This window comes from Sorex fumeus, unplaced genomic scaffold (assembly GCF_029834395.1).
Source record: "Sorex fumeus unplaced genomic scaffold, SorFum_2.1 ptg000022l, whole genome shotgun sequence".
Lineage (NCBI taxonomy): Eukaryota > Metazoa > Chordata > Mammalia > Eulipotyphla > Soricidae > Sorex > Sorex fumeus.
Window position 1 is genome coordinate 2,810,505 of NW_026606079.1, and position 6,483 is coordinate 2,816,987.

Here is a 6,483-nt window from a genome sequence, read left to right on the forward strand (position 1 = left end):
GGCGCGGCCGCGGGGCCGGGACACACTCGGGCGCGCCGCTTCCGTCGGGCCCTGGGCTTGCGGCGTCGGGGTTCGCGTGGGGGTGTGGGGGCGACCCAGCGCGCCAGGTGCGGGCTCCAGTGGCGCGAAGGAGCCTGGAGGGAGCCGCGGGGAGGAGCGTGACGGCCCCGCCCGGCCAGAGTGTCCCTCGGGAGCTGGCAAGGGAGCGGTCCGGGACGCCCGCAGGCTCCGCCCGCCCGGAGGTTCGAGGGAGCTGCAGGCCCATCTGCACCTCGGGGTCGCCCAGTACTGGTGGCCGGGACCTGAGGAAGTTGCCTTGACCGCTGTGGGACTCAGGGCCCAGCAGAGCTGGTCAGTGCTGGGCAGCCGCGGTGGCTCAGAGGGTTTCCTGAAAGTTCTCCCAGGAACACTCTCAGGTGCTTCCCTGCTGGTTTCTGGGGTCTGAGATTTGAGTCTGTTATCGCCCAGGGACATGTGACAATAAATGTACATCCTGAAGCCTGAGTATGTCGTGGGCCACTCCGCAGAGCCCCCAGTAGGCCTGGCCCGTGTGCACTGCCCTCTAGCCAGAAAGGGCCACCCGAAAGCCTGGGCCTCGGCCCTCTGGGGGAAGGGCTGGCACCCCCCACGCCACAGCACCCACGGGGCTCTGAATTCTAGGCCCAGCTCTGCCGGGAGTGGCCCTGGCCACGCCCGCACTGCCTTAAAAACAGGTCACCTCTAAACTGGTGGCCAAGTCCCTGGTCCCCTCAGGTGGTCCACATGGTGCCGTTTCTCGGCAGAGAGGGGTGGGGTGACTTTTGTTGGGTTCAGGTGCTGCAGGGAGCTTGGAGCTAGAAGTTTCCTGGGTGTTCCCTCATGAGCCGGCCACCGGGCAGCCGCTCAGCACCTGGTTCCCTGCACACGAGGACCCCAAAATCTCCAGGGCTTTGACCCCACAAACGTCCCCCTGCCCCTAACAGCAGCCCTGGGACCCACGGGCAGGCACTGCTGTCGCTGCCGCCTGTCCCCTCCCTAGTGAGCCGGTCACTGCAGGATTGCAGGCGCCTTCAGGCAGAGGACACTGGAGCACTAAGGAGCATCCCTGGCAAGTCTGGTGTTTGGTCCTGCCCTCCTGGCCAGCTGGACAGGTCCCGTCACCCCAGGCTGGTTCCAGGACCCCTGGGAAGCCCGTCACCGCTCCGAGAGGCACAAACCCAGGTCTGGCCTGGCCAGCTCCGGGGCCACTGACTCACCACAGTGAGCTGAGCTGGGGAGTCCAAGCTGCGGGTCCCAGGTGCTGAGAGGAGACCCTGGAAAAGGACAGAGCCAGCGACTCTGGGTCCAGACTGGGCCAGGCCCCACTCAGAGGCTGTGGCTGGGACCAGCGGGGGCACCTCGGAGGCCCTGTTTGAGCCCGCATTCCCGGGCGCCCACCCCCACCCTCTGGGACAGGAGGATGACTCAGGGCCACGCGCAGGTTGCAGGGGAGCTCGTGGGCCTCAGGTCTGGTCAGGCCTTGGGGAGCACAGGCGGGGCCGCCCGCACCCACACACCCCGGAGCTTGTCCTTGTCGCGGGGTCTCCGTAGCTTTTCTTTAAAAGTCCCTTATTTTAAAAGGAGAGAGAGCGAACAAGAAAAAAAGTGCCTCCCATAGAGGGAGACTAAGGGTGAGGGGAGGGGGGAGGGAAACGGGACATTGTGGTGGGAAATTACAATGGTGGAGGGGTGGGTGCTGGATCATTGTATGACCGAAACCCAATAATGAACGGCTTTGTAATGGTCTATGTCACGGATATCCAATTAAAAAATTAAAAAAATAAGTAATGTGGAGTTCACGCCGAATTCAATCAGCTTAATAAATGGCTGAATAATTAACCGTACTCCTATGTTAGAAAAAAAAACCCTTATTTATTAAAATCTAGGGCAGGAGCGATAGTACAGCGGGGAGGGTGTTTGCCTTGCTCGTGGCCAACCCGAGTTCGATCCTCAGTATTCCACATGGTTCCCCGAGCACTGCCAGGAGTAAATCCTGAGTGCAGAGCCAGGGGTAACCCCTTTCCATCACTGGGTGTGACCCAATAAAGCAATAAATAAATAAATTAACAAACAATGAAATCTAGTCAGCGCTTTCCAAAGCTTTCAATGAATGTTTCAGGCTCTCCCGGTTCACCGCCACTCAACTCCTTAGCAAGCATATGCAGATTTTTTTTGGGGTCACACCCGGCGATGCACAGGGGTTCCTCCTGGCTCTGCACTCAGGAATTACTCCTGGCGGTGCTCAGGGGACCCTATGGGATGCTGGGGATCGAACCCGGGTTGGCTGTGTGCAAGGCAAACACCCTACCCGCTGTGTTATCGCTCCAGCCCCACATGCAGATTTTTTTGAATTTACTTTTCTTATTGTAGCTAGTGTGCTTCTGGTGCTGTTGACCTACAGCTCTGCTGTGCGCCCCTGCCCTGCAGGGTCTCTGCACGCCCCTGCCTTGTCCCCAGCCCCGCTCTCCCCACCCTTGCAGCTGGTTCCACAGCTCTTGTTTCTGTAACTAGTCCTAACACCCTGGAGCCCTGCTACAGATATTAGGCAAGAAAAAGAAGCCTGAGGGATCCAGTTTGGAAAAGAAGTTGCCTCATACTTGCAGATGATGACAGTATACATAGTAGACCCTAAAGTATCCATTAGAAAAACCATTTGCTGTAACATGCTACAATAAACAGAGCAGTAAAGTAGCAGGCACCAACATTAATGCATGAAAGTCAATCGATGCATGGTTTGGAGCCGGGGAGATTTGCCTTCATGTGAGGGGGCCAGTGTGACCCCCAGCCCAGCATGTGGCCCACCGGGCACCTCCGGGGGGACCCCTGGGCCCTGAGGCAGAAGAAAGCGCTGGCACCCCGGGTGAGGGGGAGGGGGGCCCAAACCTGATGGATGTCTATATGCAGTTAATGAGTGAGAAGAGAGACATTAAAAAGACCACCCCATTTAGAATAGAGCCCCCCATTCCAGTACCTGAGAATCAACCTAACAAAAGACATGAAAGCTCTATAGCATGGGAGCTGAGGGTCGCTGTGCAGGAGCTAGAAGGGGCGTGAGGATGTGGGGGATTCCGTGCCCGGGTCCTGCAGTCCCTGCTGAACGCCCTCCGCTTCTCGTCAAGGACTTAGAGTGAACAGTAATAAAGTTTACACGAAGCCATAAAACTCAGCCTAGTCAGAGTCGCTCTGGGAAAAAGACGTGGGGCAGCATCGTTCCTTACCTCCAGCGAGGTGCCTCCGGGACAGGCCGCGAGCCACGGGCGAGAATCCGTCTCTGGCTGCCGTCTGTGAGGACAGCCTCTCCACGAACGACTTTGGGAAATGGATAATCACGCGACACTCAGAAAAGAGGGAAAATTAATGTGACCTGTATCTCACACCATACACAGAAGCTCAGTCAAAGAGGCTGAAGGACTTAGACATTGGGCCAGAAAGCACAAAACACGTGGAGAAAAAGAGGCAGTGGCGGCTGCTGACCGCAACATGGTGTGCAGCGACCCTCTGGCAGGTAACAGGAAGTGACAAATGGTACATGTGGGCCCCGAGTCGGAGAAAGGCGAAACCCAGAGACACGGTGGGCAGCTCGGGCTGCCCCACATCTGCCAGGAGGCTGCAGAGTGCCCTGACCCTTGGCCGCTGGCTGGGGCGCAGCGTGTTAGGGCCAGCCCCATCCCAGAGTGCCCGGCTAGGGGTTCTGTCTCCTGACTGGCGTTTCCCTCTCTCATCCTCAGAAGGGGGATGTGGACCATGCCAAGCTGTGCTGCCACGGGGGGCGGGGGAGCCTCTGCCCCCTCCCCCCCAGCTCAGGCCTCTGAGGTCACAAGGAGTTTTTCAGTGTTTGAGGGATTCGCTTACTCGTGATCAGTGTCAGATGCTTCTGTCTCCAGGCGCTGGTGGGTGCCACCTTCGGTCTCCCCGAGAGTGCCCTGGGGGCAGCGACCCCGACTGTGAAAGGGGCTGCAGCCAATCGGCACCTCAGTCAAACGGTGAAAAATCAGATCAAGAGGGGCAGCGTCCACCCATGCGGTCCAGCGAGGGTGGGGAGTCCTTTGTTTGCTTCAGGGCTAGTCCTGGGAGTGCACAGGGAAGGGTGGGCTGCCCGGCTCTGTGCTGGGGTCAGTCAGCCCTGGAAGGTCAGTGGGGAGGGCAGTCTGTCCTGTGAGGCCCACTGCTTTGAGGAGGTCCGCGGGCCCGGGGCTCAGAGCTGGTGCTCCCGCATGTGAGCTGTGTCCATGGGATCTCCTAGCCTGTGGGGGTTGGTTGGTCTTCAGGGTGCTCTCCTGGCCTCAGGATTGGCGGGCGCGTCCTTCTGGGGAGCACCCACAGTTCTGGTCAGCCCTCACACAGCCGCATTTTATTCCCTCCGGGTCCTGTTCACGCGCTCAGCACCCAGGGGGCCCTGGGACAAACCCACGGCCAAATGCTTGCTAGGGGGCTGGTCCCTGGCTTCCTCCCACACATCCGAGCAGGCTTTGTTTTCCTTTTTAAACAGAATCATCACCGTGAGACACATATTACCGAGTTGTTCAGAATCACTCATCCCTTCACCCCTGCACAGTCCCCGCCACCAATGTCCTACCAGTTTAGGGAGGCTGTCTACAGCAGACACTGTTCTCTCTCACTGAGCACGCTGAAGATAATTGCATATGGGGACACATGTGTAACATAAAATTAACCACTGGTCATTTTTTATTTATTTGGGGGTAACTCCCAAATGGTACTGGGGGCCCGGAGCTACTCGGGTGATGCTTGGTGCCCTGGGCTTTTGACTGTTTTATGTGAAGTGTGGGTGCGACTGTGTCAGCGCCCTAATAACCCGGCAGGGCTTGGGTCCCCGCCTGAACCCTGCGGGTCCATCTCACAGATGACCCTCCCCAGCCAGGAATTCCGCCTCCTGACCTCAGTCTGCCCAGTTCCTCTGGAGTCCCCCAGGGGACAGCCCTGAAGTGTATTCTGTGCTTCAGTCCCCAGAAGGGACTGGGAGTGGGCAGGAGGGCTGCCGGGGGGGAAGGGGGGGGGTGTATCCGAGGGCAGGAGGGGGAGGCAGCTCCTTCTGAGGGGAGGGGACCTTCCTCCTGAGGGTCGTGTTGGGGGGGGCCCCCTGAGTTGCCCCGCAGTGATGGGCATCCCTCTTCAGGTGGCAGCCCGCCTCGGGGACACAGCAGCCCCTGCCTCCATCTCTCTGCCCCCTCCCCCACTTTAGGGGAACGGCACCATGCTGCAAGTTGGCTGTGAGGTGTAGGGGGGCACTCTGGAGCCCCTTCCCCCGTGGAGCATGGAGAGTGGTGCTCCCAAAAGGCCTCTGTCGGTTTTGGTCTGCAAAAACACAAACCCAGCCAGGCGACAGGTGGCGGAGACTGTGACCATGGCGCCACCTGCTGGCCTTAAGTGACAGTGGCCCTCGCTGAGCTACCCCTTGGCCGGTTTGGGGTGCAGGAGACCAGCTCCCCAGAGTCGTGGCTCTGCTGTCTGCCCCATGGGCTCGTGGGGCTGGGGGTCAGGCCTGAGTGGCCCCTGCCCTCTGTCCACCTTCCTTCAGCACCCACTGCTGGGGAAGGTGCTGGGGGCTCTGGTCATGGGCAAGCAAAGGAATTAGCGGGAGGACCAGAGCCTGCAGCCTAGGGGGGAGGGGCAGGGAAGGGGTCAGCACCCCCGTTGGCCAGGCCCGGACAAGGGCCCCCCACTGAGCAGCACCCCCTCCTGGGGGGCCTCTGGTGAGTCACCTTCCCCGGCATGGCCCAGCTCTGGGGGGCGGGCGGGGGGCATGGAAGCCAAGGGGGCACCTGAGCGGGTGCCCCAGGGGGCTTTCCTGGTGGTGCTGCGGCTGTGGGGGCCACGTGGACCCCAAGCACCGGGCGGAGTGTGGAGCTGGGTATGGCCCAACCCCGCCATCACCTCCCGCAGGGAAATCCCACGGGGGAAAGTGCACAGGACTTCGGGTCCCTGGGCGCTGCCCTCCCACACAGCGGGCAGGGCCTGTGCGCCAACCTCGGCACCACGACCCTGGCCCGACTGGTCTGGGCCCCCATGGCAGTGCCAGACTGGCTGCCCACGTGTGGGTGCCCTGTGGGGTGCGCTCTGCCTCCTGCAGGATGGCCTGTCGAGTGAAGCGGAGGCCGAGCCCGGGAATCTGGTGGGCCGGGCGCTCCTTGGCTTAGATTTCCCTGGGGACGCTCCGCCGGCAGTGGCCGCCTGTAAATTAAATGTTAAAAACCATGATGTCTCATCAGCCCGCCGGCGGGGGGAGGGGCGGCACGAGGGGGGGAGGGGGAGCCCCGGTGGTGGTGGTGGGGGAGGCAGCATGGCCTCAGGGGTTCTGCCCTAGGCTGGTGGCTGCACCCCTGCCTAGGCTCTAAGGTGACGCTTTAGGTGGTGGCTGTGACCCCTGGGGGGCCCCAGAGCAGAGCCATGGCAGCCCCCAGACCTGCAGGCAGGCTCAGTCCCCCACCCCCAGCCTTCAGTCGGGGC